The sequence below is a fragment of the Melozone crissalis genome, unplaced genomic scaffold, assembly GCF_028551555.1.
Source record: "Melozone crissalis strain CALT ecotype California unplaced genomic scaffold, PUWL_Pcris_2 ptg000005l_1, whole genome shotgun sequence".
NCBI lineage: Eukaryota > Metazoa > Chordata > Aves > Passeriformes > Passerellidae > Melozone > Melozone crissalis.
This window is the reverse complement of record NW_026535783.1, coordinates 54,145,028-54,166,964: the sequence shown is the minus strand read 5'-3', so window position 1 is coordinate 54,166,964 and position 21,937 is coordinate 54,145,028. Positions and strand designations below refer to the sequence as shown.

Sequence of the window (21,937 nt, the reverse complement as noted above, 5' to 3'; positions counted from 1 at the left end):
AGTCTGTGCTTTTTGTCAAGGAGTTGTGGTAATATGTTGCTCGTATAAAGAAAGAAAAAAATTATTAATGCTTTGCCTCCCCTGTCTCTTCCCTTTAGCTGGTCATTAAAACTTTGTTGATCCATATCTACTTTCTAGGAGAAGCTTATTTTTTGATTTGTTTTGGATGTTTTCTGAACATAATATTCAGGTTGAAGGCAGCTATGGTCAGCCAATATTGAAGAGATATCATCATGGCTCTTTTTCATATAGTATTGATAGGTAGATGGCTGTTTTCTCCATGATCTGTCTGAAGTAGTATTTCACTTCAAATGCACAAATCTTCACTTATAAATCTAATCTTGGTTTCTGCTTGGTGGTGTTGGTGGTGCAGTTTATGGCTCTTTAGGGCAGATATGGCTTTTAGACTCCACACTGACTGCAAACAGTTAATTCTATTGGAAGTGCTATGCTTTGAATCCTAATATTTTCCAGGGAATTACATGTCAACCTATGAATTTTGTTAATTGTGAATTTTGTCAATGAAGTATTTGGATTATGTGTAATTGAAATGAAAAAGAAAGTATATGAATGGTCAGAAATGAATTTAAATTGCATTAAACCCACGTTTTTTCTTGTTTTCTGTATTTGGGAATAAAAAAATATTTCTTCCATATTAACTGCATTTAAAAAGGGCTGTGTTGCAGTTTGATGGTCTGTTTCTATCTGCACGACTATTAGGGGGCATGCTGCTAGCAGTATTGTGTTTTTGTTGTGCTGTGATGCTTAAACTAGAGGAAGAGGAATATGCAGCACCATTTTGACAATAATGACTTTTATTTTTGACTTTAAATGGTCATAAAACAGTAGACTAATGAAAAATTCAGTGAGCCTTCCTTCCTTAAGGCCCTTTAACTCATCACCTATATAGTTTTATGGCATATCTGTCTGCCACAGATTTCTTCCTTCCTGTCTCTCCACATCTTTTATCTGTTCCTGACTGCAGTTTCTTTCATGCTGATGCAAGAACCGTCTAAGCAGATCTGAGTAGATTGTGCACAGGGTGGAGGTGCAGGTTTCTCAGAAGTGTTTATTTCTTATCGGGAACTGCTGATCAGACTTGCCTCCTAAGAAGGTTAATGTTGTTGTCACATAGGCAGAGCTCTTCTCAAGCCTCCTTTGACAAATACTTTGCTGTCGGGTTTTGAATGACTTTGGTCTTTGCTTAAAAGGGTCCATAAGTTAGGGCTCCTCCTTGCATACTTTTCTTTTCCCTTGATTCCATGATTTGGTAGAGTTGAATTTGGGAGGCCTATTGGTAGATTATAGTAATTGGAGCTTTTACTTTTAATCATGCTTAGGAGAGAGTTTACTCTTATTTAAAAGTGATTTTTATAAAGAATTTTCATGTAGCTGGTCACAGTCTCAGTTGAAATTACTTTAAATGTATTGCCTTGCTCATCTGAAAAATAATGAACCTGTTATTAGTTCTTTTACCAGAACTGGTCATTCTCACTTGGGTTGATACTCAGCTGATACGGATCTGACTCAGTAGTGATTATGAGCCAATGCAGACAAGAATGACAACTGAACAGGTCAAAGATACATGCTAGTGCTTAATGCAATTGCAAACAGGGTACAAAAAGTGTAAATTTTTTTTCTTGTTCTGTCAATAATTTATTAAAAATTCACAAAATCTCTCACTGGTTCACAGGTGTAAAACCTTTCTGTGGGAAATTATAGATTTTTTTTTTTACAGAATATTGATTAAAAATGGGCTGCAGGTTGTTGCTTTAGATACAGTTCAATAGCTATGCATGATTTACTCCTGTAGTATAGGCAGTTGGACTATAAATTAAAAATACAGTTTCTGTGTAGACCCGTGGAGCTAGTTTAAAGATGTATAGGAGAAGGCTGATTTTGTGATGAGTGGGTAGTGTATGGGATTTGATGTGGACCCTTCATTCACAGAATCGCAGAATAATCTGTGGTGGAAGGGACCCAAAAGGATCATAAAGTCTAGCTCTTGGCCCTACAGAGAGCAACGCCATAAGTCACACCATGTGCCTGAGAGCATTGTCCAAATGCTTCTTGAGCTCTGTCAGGCTGGTGCTGTCACCACTTCCCTGGGGAGCCTGTTCCAGTGCCCAGCCACCCTCTGGGTGAAGAAACTTTTGCTGATGTCCAATCTAAACCTCCCCTGTTACAACTTCAGGCCTTTCTCTCGGGTTCTGCCACTGGGCACCAGAGATAAGAGATGAGTGCCTGCCCCTCCTCTTACCCTCATGAGGAAGTTGTGACTGCAGTGAGGCCTCCCCACAGTTCAGAGGCAGCTCAGTCAGAGTCGTGCTACTCTTCAGTTTCTCTCATGAGCATTTTGAACTCTCCATGACAGACAGTTCTCTGGTGGTGACACAGACAATGGGACTCTGCACAGAGAATTAGTGCGGGCTTAAAAACATTAAGAAAATGATGTGGAATGTCTTCAATGCTAAATAGAAAGGGAAAGCTCAGTTGAGGAGTGCTTCTGCTTTAGGCTGTTTTTATGGGTCGTGTTGGTCTGGTCGGTCTCTTCCTCTCCATGGTCAGTAATAGTTGCTCCTGGAGGGCAATCCAGTGTGCATCTCAACGCTGAGTTTTGCAGGAGTGTAGGAAAACTGTAGTAGAGCTAGTTTATCTCATTCCTTGCACTATAGGTTGTCAGTCATCTCACTTTACTTCAGGCATCTTTTCAGGGTAGGATGGATTTGGAATTAAAATGAAGTTGCTGCTTCCTTCAGTGTCCGAAGTTTAGGGGTCATCCTCCTGTTCTCTACCAGTCCCCTGCCACTCCATAAGTATTTTCTAATATTGTTTGTAGACTTACTGTTTTGACATTTCCATTTATTACTGAGAGGAATTTTTGGAAAATGCTTCAAAATAAATTGAAATAAAGGCAATTTTGTTAAGTTCACATTGTAATAAGCTGATATGCTTAAAGTTATGGTAACAAGTCTGAAATTGAGCAATTAATTACTCTTTTATAGGCATAAAGGTATTTTCTGGGACACAGATTGAATGAAATTCTTTAACATTTTCTAGTTAGCTTCACATATAAAAAAAATAGAAAGCTAAAGTGTCTATGATACATAATGATAAATGTGTAGATGAAAGGACATTCATTTGCACAAATTAATTGGGAAAAATTTTTCAGATTTGGCTTTGTCATTGTTTACTGTAAACTCCTTATGGACTTTATTGATTTATTGCTTATTTGGCTGTATGGTGGTTTTTTTGCTAATTAAAAAAATAGTAATCTCTTACTTCAAGGAGCGGGAAGTCTTTCTTTTTGTTTATCTGATTTATATAAATTAAAAAAATCCTTCGTGTCACATGAAATGTTTCTCACAGTCCAGAGAGCTTTCTGAGTGAGCATATTTCATGAGTACTTTATGGTAACTTGCTCTATGAAATATTAATGTAATAAAAATACTATAACATCCTCAAATGAAACATGTAGATTGTAATATACTTGGCTTTTAAATTCAGTCAAGACTGAATGTGTGATTTCAGTGTTATGGCAAGTATTGAGCTTAGGTTGGCTATTCCTTCTGTTGTGTGAGATGAAGTAGGTTAGACTCGGAAAAGCTTATGGTTTCTTCATGGAAATGTGAAAGATGCCAATGAAATAACTATTAGTTTAATAATGGATCATCTTTTAGTACTTGGAAATAATTTCTAGTAACATCAAAACTAGAAAAGCAGTAAAACTGGCCTTTGTGAATGGCTTATGCCCTTTCCTACTAAGCAGTGAAGGGATGTTTTGTCTAGATATGACTGGAAACATTTGCTGCTTTTTAGCATATTACTTACTTTGTATTTTACAGGGTTTACCTCTTGATTTCTTCCCCCTCCAAAACAGACATTCCTCTGCAAACTGCCTTCCCCAAAACAACAGAAGACTGAGTTTGCAAACATCTGTACTTTGGTTGCTTTTTATTTCCATTTTGTCAGTGTTAATTTGTAAGAATGGTCTTATGGAAACTGGAGGGGGCTAATTATATAAAGTACTTGTTTATAAGTTGGATTGCTGAAAAGAAGAAACATAAGAAATATCCAATGTCTATGAAGAACAGTTCTACTTCTTCAGAAAGAGCTTTCCCTCTTCCTCTCTTTTTAATAGTATAATACTGAAAATGAGTAAGTGTGTCTTTGTTAAATATGCCATTAACTTCAGCTAAATTGACATAATGTTGACAGTTATTATGGGAACTGTTTCAAAACTAATTATGCTAATTAGAACTTAACTACCAGTAATTGCATGTATTCAAACAGCACACCAACACCCTTTTGTGTGTTTTATTCCCCAGATGTAAGACAGCCATTTGTTGTCTGAGAAGCTGCAAGATTACTGCATAGATAATAAATGATAGTGAACAAATAAAATACATTCTTTAGAAGCACTAATTGGTTAGATAAGTGAGTGACAGTATCAATTGTGCTTAGCAAACCCAAGTAATTTAAAAAAGGCTTTTATTTAAATGTTTTATTTTGGAATTGAGGAAATTTTTCAAATTACTAATTGTCTGTGTTCAGTTTTATATAATGAATATCAGGTGTAGCTGAATTTATTTTTAAGAAAACTTCCTTGAAAGCAAAAGGGAACTGCATCTGAAACTTGGGTTTCTTTAGTTCTTCCTGTCCAGGGGTTCATATTTTCAATGCTTGAGTGTGAGCAGGTAATTAATACTCTGACAGTTAATGCAGTGCAAGTACAAAGATGGCACAAAGTTTTGTGAGAAGCACAAAAACTATATAATATTGCCAAAGTAGCCAGTCTTGGTTTGTTATCTCTTATCTCCCCAAAATAGTTAGCTAGACTTCGGAAACATAGAGTCTGAACTGAGGAAATAGCTTGAATGTTAAACCACTGTATAAAGCTGAAAACCATATTCTTATTTAACTTAACATAAGCTTAACATCTGAGAGTAATTACTGAAAATCTTTTTAAAATGTGAGGTTTTTATTCCTATGAAATGCTAAAATTGTCAAGTAATGATAGCAGGTTTTCTATGCTTCAGTTGCTTCTAACTTTTAAGACTAGAGAGCTGTTCTCTCTTGTGCACTTTATTCCATTTATTTCTTACCCATGAATATGTATTTGCTTTCATATTTCTTTGTATTTGCCTTTTAACAAATACTTAATTGCAGTTCTAATCCAGTAGATAGATCTAATTTAGTAGTAGCAAGAGGGAGGTGAACATATATCTTCATAGAAATGGCTATATGATTTGTATTTGTACACAACAAAAGGCCAGAGTAGACATGGTCCAGGGCTGTGAAACTGTAATACTCTGATGAGCTGATGAAAGAAGTTGGTGACTGGGTATTCTCTTCCATAAATACAAGTATATCTCTACTTGGCTCTATCATTGTTTTCAAAAAATAGTCATGATGTACTTGAATTTACTACAAAACTGTAGATTCAGCTGCTTGACAGAATTCTAGATACTGAATCCTTTCTTAAGTCATCTGTTTAAAATTAGTGGCTTTATTAATTCTTATACTTTCTTGCTTGTTCTTGGGTGTGGATAGAATACAGATGTAGTGACAGCTGGGGTTAACATTTCTCCCAGAGAGAGCTTGTGATTTCTCAGAGTTGAGAACTCTGAGATATACTTTGTGCTGCAAATTATCATTAGTTAAAGAATAATGGGAAAAGTAAGTAAAATAATAATCTCTCAGAGAAGACTATTCTAGATTAAAAAGTCCTGTGAGCATATGCAGTGTGTTTTTCAAAAATACCCCCTTTGTGGTGAAGTAGGTCACTTCCCATCAGCCTCACTTAGCTTCCAGCTGTCAGGATGTACTGAGCATGAGAGAGATCTGAAAGGAGATATTGCACAGTTTAATAGAGGTGAGTGTAGGTATAACCCTCTTCTGTATCCTGTTAATGGTACAGAATGAGCAAAGAACAAATACATGTAGGAGCTAAGCAGGACATCCCTGTTTTGCATGAGTACCATGCTTCTGTTTTCCAGATGTCCCATATAATAGTCTTCTCCCTTTGTGAGAGACTGAATGGTGAAAAGGCTCACTGGGACCAGTTTCTAGTTTTAGATAATCAAGAACCTAGGGCTGTTAAAATTTTTGTCGGCTGAGGATATCTTTGTTCTTCTAGTGTAGGACCCACATGGTTGAGATCTGTAAGCTAGGTTAAATATAGTGCATCATCTCTGGAACTGAAGGGTCTGACTGTGCTTTAGTAATGGCTCTGAATAAGGGCTTATTCTTGTCTGCTGTAATATTTGAGTTGTCTCTGTGTGGTGTTAGTGATGGTTATCTTAAATCTAGAATTGTGTTGCCACTATCACTTAGAAAGTGGGGAAAGTGGGAAGTGTTACCAAAGTGAGGCTGTGAACTTTTCACCCAGGTAGAATTGGCCACATGAGATACAAAGGAGTAGTGGTGTTTTGCAGTAAACTATATAACCAGAAGAAGTCAATGTGTAATCATTTATAGTGTTTGAAGTTTAAATGTCTTTCTGGGAATAAAACTTCCTCGACTTGTTGTTGGACTTTACTTAGGGGATAACTGCGCAAAATGATAATCTGTGATTAACAAGGGATAAAACTCAAGAATATAGTGAATTTCTTTGACCTTAGACCAAAAGGTTCTGCAGCTCCTTAGAAGGTTTATAGATGTGGAAATGGAAGGGGGATAAAGAGGTTGGAAAGGACATGGAGAGCAGGAAGAAACTGGAAGATTAACTGACATTTGGAAGGATTGAGGAAAATTTAGCCACAATACTGTCTCAGGTTCCATGCTGTCTTCTGTTCCCTCTGGTCACAAAAAGCAGACTATTGTGAATTCATTGTCTGTCAGTTAGCATTTTAATTGAAACACTGATACATCTACAGTTTGTAACATTTGATGAGAAAATAGTAAACAACAAGTTGCAAGGAGATCTTCCTTTGCTTGAGGAGTTGTGTGCTCATGTACGAATCTAATTTGATTAGTCTGATTTCCAGTCTCAGAAGTACATAATGGAAGTTTAAACTAATTTCAGTCACAGCTCTGTCTTTAAGATAAACTGAGATAAAGTGGGCATGGGGAATAATGTGATGAGTGTAGGAAAACTGCTGTCTATACTTCTGTCTGCATTCAGGATATGAAGTGAGAGGTGTTGGTAACCTGAGTCTTGCCTGTGTGGTGTGGGTGAGTGTAGTAGGTTAGGGTATTGTTTGGTGTTCTTACAAGGCAATTATGATATCTTTGACTATTCTTAGCAGTCTTAGGAATTGGGTACTCATGCATAATTAGAATAGGTTGATTAATTTAAAAAAAAAGGCGGCAGAGGACAACATACTGTTCCACTAAGAAACTTAATTTTTAGCATTGTAAAAACTTTATTGCTAGTGCTGCTACTGCTATAAAACTTGATCCCTATTTTGCAGTTTCAGTTAACAAAAATGCAAATACTAAAATTCTTTGAACTTCCTTGTAAAGTTTGCCTTTTTAAAATGATGGGATTGTTTGGAAGCTGATGAGATGTATTCCTGTCTGCTAATTTTTTTTTGCTGTGGGCCTGCGTCCTTATATTAAAGGATAACGAAATAGGACACAATTCTAAATTGGTTAAGTAACATTTTTATTTTCCTTCCAGTAAGCTGACATGTTCTTATGCCTGTGGTACTTGCAAAGTGACTGTAATGTAGCAGAGGATGGAAGCAGACAGTTCGGAAACAATATCTCTCATTCCTCAAGCTGAAGTACTCCCATGGTTCTGATGATAGCTGTAAGTCTCAAAACAAAGAGACTCAAACTGAGTTGAATGACACTGCTGACTTACAGGCACTGGCGTAGGGTGGGGAAATGTAATTTTTCCAGATCTCTGGAGGGAATGAACATTCCTCCACATTTATTTATTTAGTTAGTGTTTTTTAAGTTCCGCAAAGGTATCTAGCAAGAATTTTTCTGAACACAACAACAGAGTACTTTTGCGTTGGATGGTGCATTGCTACTTTTGATCTCTTACAGTTTAAGGTTTAACAGCAACTGCTGTTTTACTGACCTGAAACTTTAAGTGGGTTGACCACCACAGTTGGCTTTGACACATGCTGCTGGGTATTTGTAACTCTGGTTTTTAGTCAGAATGTACTTTCGTGTACATTCATGTGAAACTAGATGTGTTACTGTAAAATGCACTTTTGTCCTATGGAGGCAGATGGGAATGTGGACTTCGGTATTTTTTACCACACCTTAGCTCTTAGTATTCTTGCAGTCTCTCCCTTGTTCTGATAAATGGTGATTTAATTGTTCTGGCTTCATTGGTGTGATGCGGTCAGTGCATTTGCTTACCTCTTCTATACCCTGCCACAATGGACTGATGGTTTTTAGCATGAAATCTGTTGTCACCTCAGTAAAACTAGAAAGTATTGTTTGGGGTTTTTTTCCTTTTATCACAGTATGCCCAATTGTGGTGCATATGTCTCTATCCAATTTAATCAGATTTTTAATAAAGTAATAGTACAGTAAGATCATTGCGTCTATTAAGAATTTTCTTTCATGGTGTTGTGGAGATTAAGAAACTAGGTAAGTGCTCAAGTTGACCCAATGTCACTTTAGTCAAAGATACAATAATCAGCAGGAGATTGGTTAACTGCTACTCTCTCATGGATACATTTAACCTCTTGATCATTGAGAAAGGGCTGCAATTATGTGGTACAATGGAAGATACTTAGTATTTGGTCAGTTAAATTCAGAAATGATGGTTGGCTTTGTAAGCATGGAATAATTTCAAAGTAATAATATGTACTTGGCTGATCAGATTCCTTTTGCTATCTGTTGAGTTGTCTATTTGAGAGAGGATGAAGGTGGTAAGAAACGAAGTTGAATTATGAGATTGCCTGCTGTAAATGAGGGAGAAAAAATGAAGTTAAGTAAGAGAGCTAGGCTACAGTGAAGTTAGATCTCAGTGTATTTCATTATTCTCATAAAAATTTTTCTTTCCAGTAAGAGCATATCCTGAACAAACATTCCTAGCATGAAGTTGCTTTCCCAGAAAGTTGTAACTATGAATAAATCTTTTTGGTATGCTTGTTATATGTCCTCTGCCTATTAAATATGGGATTACAACTAGTGATCATTAGGAGAAATTCCATTTTATTCCAGACTTCCTTACTTTGCTGATTTGTAATGGAACTTCTGTCCGTAGGGAGTCAAGACTTCAGCAACATAAACTATCCTCTGTATTAATTTGAATGTTGAAAAGCTTAACTATTGCTCTCTAATGAAGGAGAATGTTTTTGTGAAGCAGCTGGACTATGTATAGTGGTAAGTATTGAATCTTATAGTGGAAAAAACAGCCAAAACACACTAAGAAAAATTATGTGTCCTTAAGAGAAAGTACATTAATTATTATCTCATAGAGAAAACACTGCAAGTGTTGAGATTAAATACTTCTAAAAATGAAAAAGGGACATCAAAATAAAGGAGACTAGGTGCATCATTGTTCAGGGTAATCTCAGAACAAGAACTGACATCTTGCCGAAGTTTGAGAATTTTGGTTGGAGTGCAAGTTGCCTACTACTGATTTCACTTGAGAATTAAACTTCTGAGTGTCTAACAGGTATTATTCTGAATGTAATTGCTATTACTGTTTTGCCATGAGTTTTTTTTTAAGAATTTGTTTCCTTTTCCATTTACAGGATGTGAAATATTCTACTGAGCTGATTGTTAGAAAAGCCTCAGCTCAGAGGGGTTTTTTTTCTCTGAAAACATAGCTTTATCTGTGGCACTTCAAATTCTAAGATTAAAAATAGTGTAGCTTCTGTATGTTTGATGTTATTTTTTGGGGGGGAGATACTGAGACAAATAGTTCAGCAATTATTGAAAGAAAGAGAGAACATTATATGTGTATTTCAGTTCTTGTTGAAAGGAGACCCACGAGAGATGAGTACCCACGAGTACCCGGACTGTACTCGTGATGTGTTTGTCTTTTCAGAAAGAAATTTCTTTTATGTTATTCTGTAATTATGGAAGATATAGAGAATTGGAGGGCTGACTGCCTTTTTTAATTGACGATCTAGCTATGCATTTTGATGGAGTAAGAAACACAGTATTTGATGGAAAAGGCAAAATGGATGAAGTTGGCATGTCTGTTGTGTACTGTCTTCTTGTATGTATGCTGTCACTGAAAGAGGAATTGATTCACTTTTTTCAGTAACTTGTTTGAAAAATTGGTTTTCTTCTGCAAAAGTTATTTTTCTTGTAATATATTGATGAGGGATTGATTCCATGGGGTAACAAATGAGCCCCTGCGAGTGAGTGAGCCCAGAACAAGTTGGTGCAAGGAGGATTTTGTCCGGCAGGTGGCAGAGGACGCGGGGTGTACCTGCTCTCCATGTCCATTCCTGCGTGTGTAAGGGGGACTGTTGGCAAGGCACACCTGCTTTCGTGGGATAAAGTACTTCATTTTCAAGAACCTTAAAGTACAAGTAACAGAATCAGTAATGTTTTCTTTTATTAAGAAACATCAGCAGTCAACTACTTCCTTAAAAGTAATAAATTGTTCCGCCCATCTGGTGTGGTTTGCAAGTTGTGTAGGTTTATCAGCTCTAGAAAAAGAGAATTAGTGTCTTGCTAACTGAGGAATCTTGAATTTTCCCTGCTTGTGATATGTATCCTTAGTAATATTCAGTGAGGATAATAAACTGTCTCTTAATGGAGACATGAACCTGGTAATTGGAGTGCATCTTGGATTTTCAGGAAGCCAGCCTGGCTTACCTGAATGCGTGTTTGTGTAATGTGGTGAAGTGAAACACAAATTAAATGGTGCCCTATTGATCCATGCAGTGATTATTGCCCAAAAGTCTTTACTTGTGAAGTATAGAAGAGATGTAAATGGAGTAATGCACTTTGTGTGTATGGGTAGGATTGTAATATTGAAGGAGGATAGAGGAAAAAACTGGTGAGAACTCATGGTTTTATTGTCAGGCCAGCAATGGCTTCTCAGTGCTGTAGCTGGGGATTCAGAGGTGCCTTGAAAACATTTGGCTGGTGGAGCATGTCTGTTTTCTTCTGCGAAGTAGTGGGTTAACATGTTGCACCCTGAAAGGGGGCTGTTGGCTTCACATGGAGCATTTATTCTGTACTTTTTATAGGCCCTCAGAAGGAACAGTAGGCAAATGTATACAGGAGCAAAAAAGGCTATATAGATGGAATAGTGTAACCTTTCCACTTTAAATAGTCAAAATATGTATTGCTCGCAGTGTCTAAAATTGTATGTGAGTTACTGGGCCTTGTTAGTAGTTGGTTGTGATGTTGGGGATGTAACTTGATTCTGTTAAATTTATTAGTTTCTCAGAATTTCAATGTATGTTACTAATTATTAATAAATTGGTTTTATCAATCTCAACTTTAGCTCCTAACATTCTTAAGTGTGAGAATTGCTTTCTCAATTTCTTAAAGCAATGTCCAGTTTCATATGATATCGTTGTATAGCTTCTGTGGGTAAAATAAAGTCTTGGAAAATAAATAATGAAAACTGAGTGGTGGATTTTCTTTACCCCATTCAAGTAGTTTGTGATAAAGCTGGCCTATATTCCTGCACTGACTGAATATCTTAAAAACACTTTCCTGTTAATACTGTTGTTAAAACAACAACCTCGTCTGTGGTTGTATAAGAAAATTCTTGAAAAATAAATTGCAGAGCTACAGTTCTGTTTTCTAGTCTGGAAGTACAGACTGAGAAGGTATCTGTGGCTTCGGGTGGATTTCAGCATTGCTTGCTTGGTGACAGTGTTAAGTGTTGGTCTGTCAATTTTTTCTGCTAATTTGGATTAAATGTCTCACTTCTGGTGCTGTAGCCAATTTCAGTGACAGTTCACAGATAAGAAAACTTCCAATACTTGAAGGAACAAGAGGCAGATGGATAGAATTGTTTCCATAACCCTTTTCTCCTCAGGTAACATCAAAAACATTGCATTAAAGAAAACTCATGGATTGTGTAGAAGTAGACAGTGACACTATAATCCTTTGACTTACTTAAGATGGCTAGATGTTGAGCTGTATAGAATTCTTTAAAGGTAATCTTCATTTTGTTTCACTTGCCTTCTGTTTCTCTTCTATCAGATCAATTTAAAAAAATATATGTTCATCTCCCATCTCCCAGCACCACACATGGATTTCGCTTTCATGCTTCTGTGACATCCTGTGATGATGATCTGGTATCCATTAAGATTCTAATGAAATCCCTTTTCCCCAAAGCGTTGTGAAGTGACAGTATGGATGGTTTGGTGTGGATATATATGTATGGGACAGTTGAAAACTTCTGGGTGATGTTTTTAGAGATTTTTTTTGTGTGTGTGTAATAGAAAAAAAAAAATGTACTGTGTCTTCATAGGGTGTTCAAAATTCAGTGTAAAATACTCAGTGTAAAATTCCTTTAGGAACTGAAACTATTTTCAGAATACTACAGAACAGGAATGTTGTCTAGATTATTTCGTAGTCATATGCAGAGTACGATTGTGGAACACAAAAGTGGCTCAATTTCTTTTATGACCATTCAGAAAAATAAACTTGAGCTCCTTTGTGGAACTGTAATGTTGTCTTCCCTTGACAGTTTATTCTTTAAACTACTTCAGAAGCACAGAATAACGTGGCTGGGAAGGGAGAGACAAGGATAATTGAATCCAACTCCTGATCTTGTGCAGGACACCCCAAGAGTCACACCCTGTGCCTGAGTGCATTGTCCAAACTCTGTCAGGCTGGTGCTGTGACCGCTTTCCTGGGGATACTGTTCCAGTGCCCAGCCACCCTCTGGGTGAAGAAACTTTTTTTAATATCCATCCTAAACCCTTCCTGACAGCTTCATGCCTTTTCCTCAAGTCCTGTCGCTGGTCTTGAGACTGAAGAGATCGGTACTTGTCCCTCTGCTTCCTCTTGTGAGGACATTGTTGACTCTCCCCTCAGTCTCCTCCAGGCTGAACAGACCAAGTGTCCTCAGCCACTCCTCATCCTGCTTCCCCTCAGTGCCCTTCACCCCTCCATGCCCTCGCTGGACACTCTCCAGTGCTCTCCTTCTTACACTGCAGCACCCAAAGTGCCCCCAGCGCTGGAGGTGAGGCTGCCCCGGTGCAGAGCAGAGCAGAGCAGGACAATCCCTCCCTTGCCCGGCTGCTGATGCTGTCCCTGATGCCCCACAGGACACGGGTGGCCCTCCTGGCTGCCAGGGCACTGCTGGCTCATGTTCAGCTTGCCAGGGACCAGGGCCCCAGGTTCATTACTGTGGGGCTGCTCTCCATTCAGAACCACAAAAGCAGTGTTTGCAGGAGTTAGTTTCAAACCCATTGTAACTACAACATCCAGGGGAACATGCTATGGTATACTCTAATAGTTTTCTCATCTCTAATGTGCTTAGAAAAAGGCTGCATAAGAATTAATGTTAATCACTTCCAGGTATCTGTAGTTGTAGTTCACTTACCTTGACTTGTGAAATTATGGTAGTTGAAATACTTTAATTTTTCTAGTAAGTTAGTTGAATAGCTTATCAGTGGACAAAAATACGATGAGAAGCTCCCTTTTTACCTGTGCTGGGAAAAAGTTCTGTTATTTTGGGTAGCAGGTTATCAGAATAGAAGGAAATTATTTCATTGCTTGTTATCTATTCTAAGCATATGAATTCTCACATTTAGGAATAAAATAATTATTTTTAAAACTCAGTGATGGTGATTGCATGCTGTAGAATATTTAAGGTATAGGAAATAGCCCTGACAGAGATTTAGGGGCAGAGTACAAATGAGTTTTTTCATGGTGCATAATTAATATGATTTATCATATGCTACCACCATGTGTAGTATGAGAGTGGCAGCCACACATGGGATATGTGTATGCATAAAATTAAATTTAAATTAAATCTGCATTGTAAAACTCTAGTTACATATTCATATATAGTTTTGCATGCCTAGGTTTTATCTGGTTGATTGGCTGATTTCAGTAATTACAGCTATTTCTAAATTTTCTTGTTTTGTCAATCAGTATTATTTTTAAAGTGAAGCTTTATGATTAATGCAAAAAAGTGGCAGTTGAATGAAGATAGAAACTTACTAGATTTATGTAATTGTCCTGAAAACTGTCCTCTACCATGCTTCTTTGCAGCTTTAAATATACATGGGCTTAGGAGTATGTGTCTAAATTAATTCTGAAACATCCTTCATATTTAATCAGGTCAAATGCTTCATTTATAGGGGAGAAAAATTTTTGGCAAAATCGGAAGTTGATTACTGTTGTCCTAAAATGATTTTGCCTTTCTTGATGAGGGGAAGGAAAAAAAAGTTTTTTTCATTCTCTGTATACATTTTCTTTTGTGGTGCATGTACAACGGAATTGTGCCTTTCTCCTACAAGTGATGTGAAAGAATATGTGAGGTATTTTGCTGTATTTGGTATATATAAATATTAGGATAATTATATTAAAATGTTTCAAACAGCATGGATTTTTTTCTTCTAAAACACAAATTCTTATATACCACAGTCTTACCTGCCATGGTTTTGATGGTGAATATAACTGAAATAATAGTCTGAAAATAATGAAAGCCTCCAGAAAAAAACTGTGTTATATGCATTTTTAAACATGAAGATGCACTTTTGGCAATGACTAAAGATACTCATAAATTGTGAGAAAATTCAGTGGATGCTTTCCTGTTTATGTGCAAACATCTGCTTTCAGTTCCTTCCAGTACACCTTTATAAAATGCAGCACAAGCCTAGGAAAATGCCTCTTCTAGAATTAATAGTGAATGCACTTCTCACTGGAAGATAGTTTTATACTCTTCTGTTTGGCATTTATCTCATCTTCCACTGGAAGACAGTCTTCTCTTTGTTTCATTCTTCTGCCTTCCAGTATTACTTAGGCAGCTGTACCAATGACCTTCAGCATATTGCAAAACATGTTACACTTGCACTCTGTAGCTGGGTAGTTTCTTCATGCATGCACATCTGTGCTCTTTGTCTGCCTGTAATCTTTTCTGTAAATTGTTCTGCTATGAAGTTATAGCTTCAGTGGTACTTGAGGGGTTTTGTTAGGTTGTGGACTTTTTGCATCTGTGTCTGTCAGTGACACATTACTTGATGGTACGACTTTCTTATACGGTTGTGCCAGTACTGACCTCTGAGCTAGATAGCATGGGGTACTTTTAATTCATACATACGCAGTTAAATACACAGTTAGGCTGAAATGATGGCTTCAGTACTTCCGTATTACTTACCTTTAAAGGAACTGATAAATTGAGCATTGAGAGATTTTGTATTTCAGTGATTTAAAAAAAACTTTTGCAATATGAATAAAGATTGGGTGTAAAAATGCAAACAGCCTTGCAGCTGAAACTTGCAGTGTGTCATGAGAGACAAATGGTAAGATTTTGCCTCTCATCCTTGAAACTTCACAGTCTTTGGTTAATTATTTTTGCCATCCTTACTGGAAGCATGCAACAGCATTTAGATTGTCATTCATTTACCTGTGTTGTTTCTGGAAACACAGAAGAGATCCTATGTGAGGACAACATGGATGCAAATGATTTGGACAGAGTTTTAAAATGTTATAAGAAGAAGGAAGATGACATTTTGAAATGGAAAAGGGAAAACAGGAATATTGGGTGGAATCCATAGGAGATAATGTAACATTTTTTCCCCTCTGTTTCAAGCAGGTGAGGGGATCTAATCACTTTTCACTTTGATTCTGTAAAGCAAAAAAGTTTTCACTAGGGTCAGCATGCTGCTTAAAGAGATACTACTCTTGAAAAATGAATTCAGGAGGGATGAGTAGCCTTTGTTACAGAGGAAGGCAGGATAGTTGCATATCCCCTTCTGGCCTACAGATTTGTAAATCTATCAGTGTGTTTGAGTTTCCTTGCCTCCCTCTTGTAGAAACAGAGTTTTGGTCAGGATGAGTATCTCATTTCGTAACTGAAGTGCGGCTCTAATCCTGTAACTGAAGTCTGTGGCGGCTGAGTTTTAAGCCACTGACCAAATGTGATGGATGCATTTGGAGCTGGAGACATTAAGGGACAGGGAAGAAGGAACATTTTCAATTAATGTCACTGTGTAACTTAGATAAAAATTGACTGCTTTTTAGAATGATACAGAGAAATGTAGCTTAATGGCAGAAGTTATATATTTTTAATTGTAACAAGTGTAAAATAATAACTTTAATGCATTTCAGTTGTATGAAGAAGAGTTGAGGGTTGGGGGCAGGGAATACAGCAGCCTTTTCTTTCACTGTTCTTCAGATAAGCTCTTACTGCTCAGCACTATCCTTTCAGCTATCCTTTATTTTTTTTGTTCTAAATGCCTTTACTCCTGGCAGGTTTTACTATTATGGAATGTACATGGACTACTTCTCAAAATGATGCAATATGACAGGAAATCAATATTTCTTTTTCATACTAGATTTAAGGGTGTGATTGTCATAGCCTCATCTTAGAGTGTTAATGGGTGAATAGCTAATAGTATGGTGACAGCCTTTGTGGAGGGGCGGGAGGGAAATCGGTGATCTGTTTAACCAGCAGCTTGGCAGATATGAAAACTCCAACTGCTGTTTTGCTCCTTAAAATCTGTGCTTTCAGACGTAACCTTTAAGGATCTAGCACCTAGTTTTTGACGGAGATGAGTTTTTCTTGCACCAGTGGAGTCGGCTGAGCTGATGAGAGGCCCTCGGGAGACAAGCCCAAGGTCGCAGCCGGACCTGCTGGCCACGGTGCCTGCACCCCTGAGACAATCCGTCCTCTCTCCGCGGGTTCTCCGCAGCCGCACTTGGGAATCCAGTAGGGCGCGGCTTCTCCCACGGTGCCGCTATGGCCCTGCTGCCGTTCCCTCCGGTGAGGCAAGGGAAGCTCATTCCCCGCGCTGTGGCTCCGGGTGCCCGAGCGGCCGCGGGCGCTGTGGGGCGGCTCCGGACTGCGCCCCGAAGTTGCCGGGCGCGCACCTCGCGCGGTCACGTGCGGCGGCGGCGCCAATCGGCGCGGGCGTGATGTCAGCGCTCGGCAGCTGCGGGGATGCGGAGCGGGCTCCGGGCGGTCCGGCATGGCCAGGCGGCGCCGCGCGGCGTGAGGGCGGCGGAGCGCCGGCATGGACGAGCCGGGCATCCTGCGGAGGCGCGGGCTGCAGGTGGGGCGGGGCGCGGCGGGGCGGGGCGCGCTCCCGCAGTTGGGAAGTTGCCCTCCTCACCTGCGGCGGGGCGCGGTGCCGGCGGGGGGACACCTGTGGGCGGGCGGCGGCGGCGGCGGCTGGGCTGCCGGGGGCGGGCGGCGGGCTGGTCCGCGGAGCCGGCGGTGCAGCCCGTGCCCGGGCGCTTCCCGAGGAGCCGAGAGCGGGGGCGGCGGTGGCGGCGTGGGTCTCCCCGGCAGCCGCGCTCCGGGCCGGGCAGCGGACGGGCATTACCGGGGGGGTGAAAGTTTGGCGGGGCTCGGCGCTCCGGACGGCTGCGGTGCGCTTTGCTGAACGGCGGAGCGGGCGCGTCTTCCTTTCCCGGGCGGCTTTGGGCTGACTTTTCCGCTGGCGTCCCTTAACTCTAGAAAACCCCCTATCCCAAATAGAGTGAGGTTAGTGACACGGTGTTGGTGCCGTATGTTGTTTGAAGCCAAGACTCGAACCGTATACCCTTCTAGGATAATGCATAAGCCGCTCAAATAATTAGAATGTGCGCAGTTATATACATATATCTGTTGGCAGAAAGTGTATTAATAAAGAATATGTGACCACAGGCGAATAGACGGTGTAGTTACTTTTTTAATGTTTCACCAAAATGGAGCACCACCTCAAACTACATCATTACGGCCCATTGTTCAGAAAGCCCCTTTTCTCAAGTAGCTCTCAGCGATGAATGTACTTCCTTTCTTTTGTTTTCCTCCACATCTGCAATTTCAATGGGAGGAGGGTGAAAAGGAAAGTCTCCATACATTTGGGATCCTTATTCTTAAGTAATATAAACTCCCATAAAACGTTTAACATGCACTGAACTTGCACAGTTCTGAACTTTTTAGTAAGACACCCTTTTTGATCAGTGCTTTCAACTTGGTGCTGATCCAGTGTCACAGTTTTTGCTAGACAGAGGTGTACAAGTCGAGTCTCTAGCACATTGTTATGTAGGATATGAAAGTCCTCAAATTCTCTTGGGCCTTTTAAAGAATCCATTAACTTTTCTTTAACTTTTTGTACGATAACACTTGCCTGTGGAAAGTAAGTAAATTTCATAAAAAAATTAATTTAGTCAGTCCTTATATCTTAAATATTTTCTGTCATTGATAGCCAGGTAGGGGGGAGAATCTCTGCTGCAGATTGAGACCGCGGATGACAGCTTTTAAAGGATGTAAGAGTTTCAAGAGGTATATCTTCGTAGTGAAACTGGATTTCCTTCTCTTAAACCTGCTCTAATCCATTTAGTAGTGTAAACCGGATTTCTTCCTTTTGAATTGAACTGCAGTCTGGTCTGATTAATTTAAAACTTAAATCTTTGTGTGAAAGAAATGTGTTGAGTTCTGCAGATGTTATTTTTATTTTATTTTCTGTAACTTTAACAAAACAATTTTGAATGAATACCAAAAATATTTTACAGCTATTTACAGTCACCTGAGAGTATTGGGAGTTATACAGTGACTAGTCCAAGTAGCAGAGGGGCCTATTCATGCTTGCAGTACCTGCAGTTTTTGAAGATGTGCACTTTATGACTGGCCTTAGCACCTGGTCCTAGAATGGAGAAAATCAGCTAGTGGTCAGAAGTGTTAAAATTGACATACTGTCATTTAGAAAAAGATGGGAGGGATAGAAATGCTGTTTACACTTAAGTTGTATTCATTAAACCATTGAAGTGAATCTGTCTTTATATTGTCCTCTTGCTCTCCTATGTTCTTCTGTTGCTTTGTTTCTGTCTTCATCTGTGTTCATGCAACTAGCCTAGAGACTGGTATGATGATCTTGTGAGCTGGAAAGCAGGTTATATGACAAAGGGTGTAGCTGCTGTTTTAAGTTTTGTTAATAAATACTAAGTGTCTGAGTTGTTTACTTTGCTGACCTTTTGATATTATAGTACATTCCAAAATAGTGACTTGGTTATTTTATAGTCATAGTATATGTTTTTACCCTAAAAAACCACCAACCCTAAATAACTCTCCACTCTTTGTTTCCTGTAGGAGTAATCCATGTATTTTGCCCCTTTTTATTTTTCACATGTTATTGATACTCTCATGTAAAGACTATTGAGTATGTTCTGAAAAAAATAAACAAAAATCCCCCAAGAGAATAAAAAAACCCCCAAACACCCCAAAAACCTCAAAATGAAGAAACACCAAACCCAAACAGACAAACCCCCCTGCAACAAAACACCCACCTCTGCCTCCAAATAGCAAAACAGTGACCCTCAAAAATCAATGGAGGAAAAGAAAAGGAAATTTTGTGAGTTAAGACTGTTCTAAAATGCCTGTGATCTTAAATATAAGGTCAGATAACTTCATGTAACTTTGTCAGTTCTCTGGGTTAGAAGTAGAAATGTTAAAAGCAGGTAAATCTGCTTAAAAACTGTGTGCTTTCTTAGGTGAAGCTGCATTTAAATTAAACTGAGTATACAGTGATAAATAGCATATGAGTAAATTAAAAGCAAAGTTGGTATAACTGCTGGTTTTCTTTTTTCTTTGAACACAGTTTGCTTCAAAGCTTGATTTACAGGACACACAAACCATTTCCTTTTAGATGGGAACCTGATGTAGTTGTGTTTAGTGCCTTGTACCATCGTGCTGTGTTTAAAAAAAAGCCAGGAAGTAGCTTGAATTGAATCTCAAAATACAAGACCTAAGTAAATATGAAGACTTGGATAAATCTTGTTTCAGCTTGATATGTAAAAGATTTTTAGTTGAGACTTCTGAGAGAAATGGAACCTTTAATTGGTTGCAACCTGGGTACACATATCTACTTAATCTTACTACAACCTTTTTCTTGTGTCTAGCTGTGTATTTGTATTCATGGAAGAATAAAGGCATCTGAATCTGTAGTACATGCTCCTTTTCAATGAGCAGATTCTGAAGGTTTAATTGCAAAGAACACTTTTTTGGTAAGAAACATCAGGATAAAATTGATAATTTCTTTCAACTTCTAAGTTTTTAAAGCGCAGTTTAGTATAGATTGAAATAACAATTTCTTGCAAATAAATTTGAAAAAGGTGAAAACAGCTAGTTACTTCTTGTACATTATAATTACATTCTTAATTGCAGTCTGCTAACAGTTTATGTTTGTAGTTGTTTGACTAAGTAGTTACTTCCTATTGCCTTAAACTAACGACTCTGAACCCAGACATGGATGGTAAAGGTAGCACATATTTCCCTGAATCTGTAAGGATATGGGAATGTGGGAGAAACTTTACTGCCAGAAGCAGCCAGCTTCAGTCATGCTTCCAGTGCTGATTAAGCTTTCACTTCGTCAGAGAGATGCTTTTTGGGCCTTCACTTTTCCTTTTGCTAATTTCAGTTCTCCTTTAAGAGGTCCGTAAACAGTGTCTTGTAAATCTTTGGGTAATTACATGAGCTTTTTTAATTAGACTTGCAGAGAAATAGACCAACAGCAGAAAAAGCAGATGTATACATGAAACCTCTCAAATGTCAAAAAAATGCTGTGTTTATTTCTTTTCTTCTCTCTAGGTATATATACACTTTCTTTTTCAATGCTGGAAAATTTTCATAGGGAATCTAATCCTTCTTTAAATTCAGGGTGACTGCACTGCATTGTTTGCAGTGATATGATTATAGTCAACATGGAAAATTCCACTTGGAAATCTAATACGTGCATTGATTTGAGGGGGCAATGGGTATGAAGTAAAAGTAATTTAATCACAAAATTCAGACTTACTCTGTAGAAATGGAAGTTGGCAATGTAAAGGAAAATGTGGTGTAAATAGAAAGTTGCTATTTTTGTGGATTTGAGAAAATCAATTTATACCAATTCCATGTTTTCCTAGAAAGGCTTGCAAGGGGCACAGTCATTATGTAGCCTTGGCTGCTCCTTTCTTCTGTCTTCAGTACAGGAAAACAGTTATTTTTACAGATAGAGGTTTTGAAATGTGGTACATAAATTGCCGAGACCTTTGCAAAAAGCCATACCTTACAGACTTTTCTAAGTGCTTGCTTATTGGCTTAACTGGAAATGCATTTACTGAGAAATCAGAAAGAAAGGAAAGAACTTCATGGAAAAAATGGCCTTACTCACAATCTCACTAAGCAGGTGAGATTTCTTTGGAGAAGAAAGTTTAATGCAAAGAATTCTTTCTGAAATACTGAAAATTGACATGTGAAGTAAAAGGGTTATCTTGGAAGCCACACTCTACAGGAGAGGAAAGGAAAGAGGTAGGCTGTAACTATCTCTTCTAAATGCAGTTTGTGTTTGGGTGCTCTGCTGAGAAAAAAAAGATAGAAGTTGAAGATCATTAGTTGGAATTTGGCCTGGTGTCTCTTGCACAGTGAAGAAAAAAGGGTGTAAAAGTCAGTCTTACAGATAAGGTTCTGGCAGGGTTCTTAATTTTCACTGGTTTGAGTACTGTGTATTTTAGTGTTCTTCTGTAGCCAAGAGAGGCCTTACCCATTGTTTCTGCTGGTGTTTCTGTATTAGTGGAAATGGTTTTACAGTATCAAAGATGAGTTGTGTAACTGTGAATCAGGTTTCATGTATCTCTCTGCCTCTCAATATGTGTGCATAAGAAAAATTTTGTGGAGGGCATGGAACCAGAGAAGGATTTAAAACAAACAAACAAAAATTGCAGTTTGCAGTGGATTCAGATTAATCAGTTAAGAAGCAGACAGATGTAACACTTCCAGTGTGGTATGGGAATAGCTGTGTGTCTGCACACTGCATTAATGCCCTGCTTAGTAGTTGTGCCCAGACCTGCCTGAAAGGGCCCATACCTGCAAACTAAACTTCTCTACATTTACTAAAACCTCAAA

General features: G+C 38.5%; 1 protein-coding gene across 1 annotated transcript in view; it reads left to right on the top strand.

Annotated features, from left to right (window-relative positions):
* MAST4 (microtubule associated serine/threonine kinase family member 4) overlaps positions 1-21,937 on the top strand; it is a 284,359-nt gene that overhangs the window by 80,371 nt on the left and 182,051 nt on the right. The gene's annotated exons all lie outside the window — the stretch shown is intronic.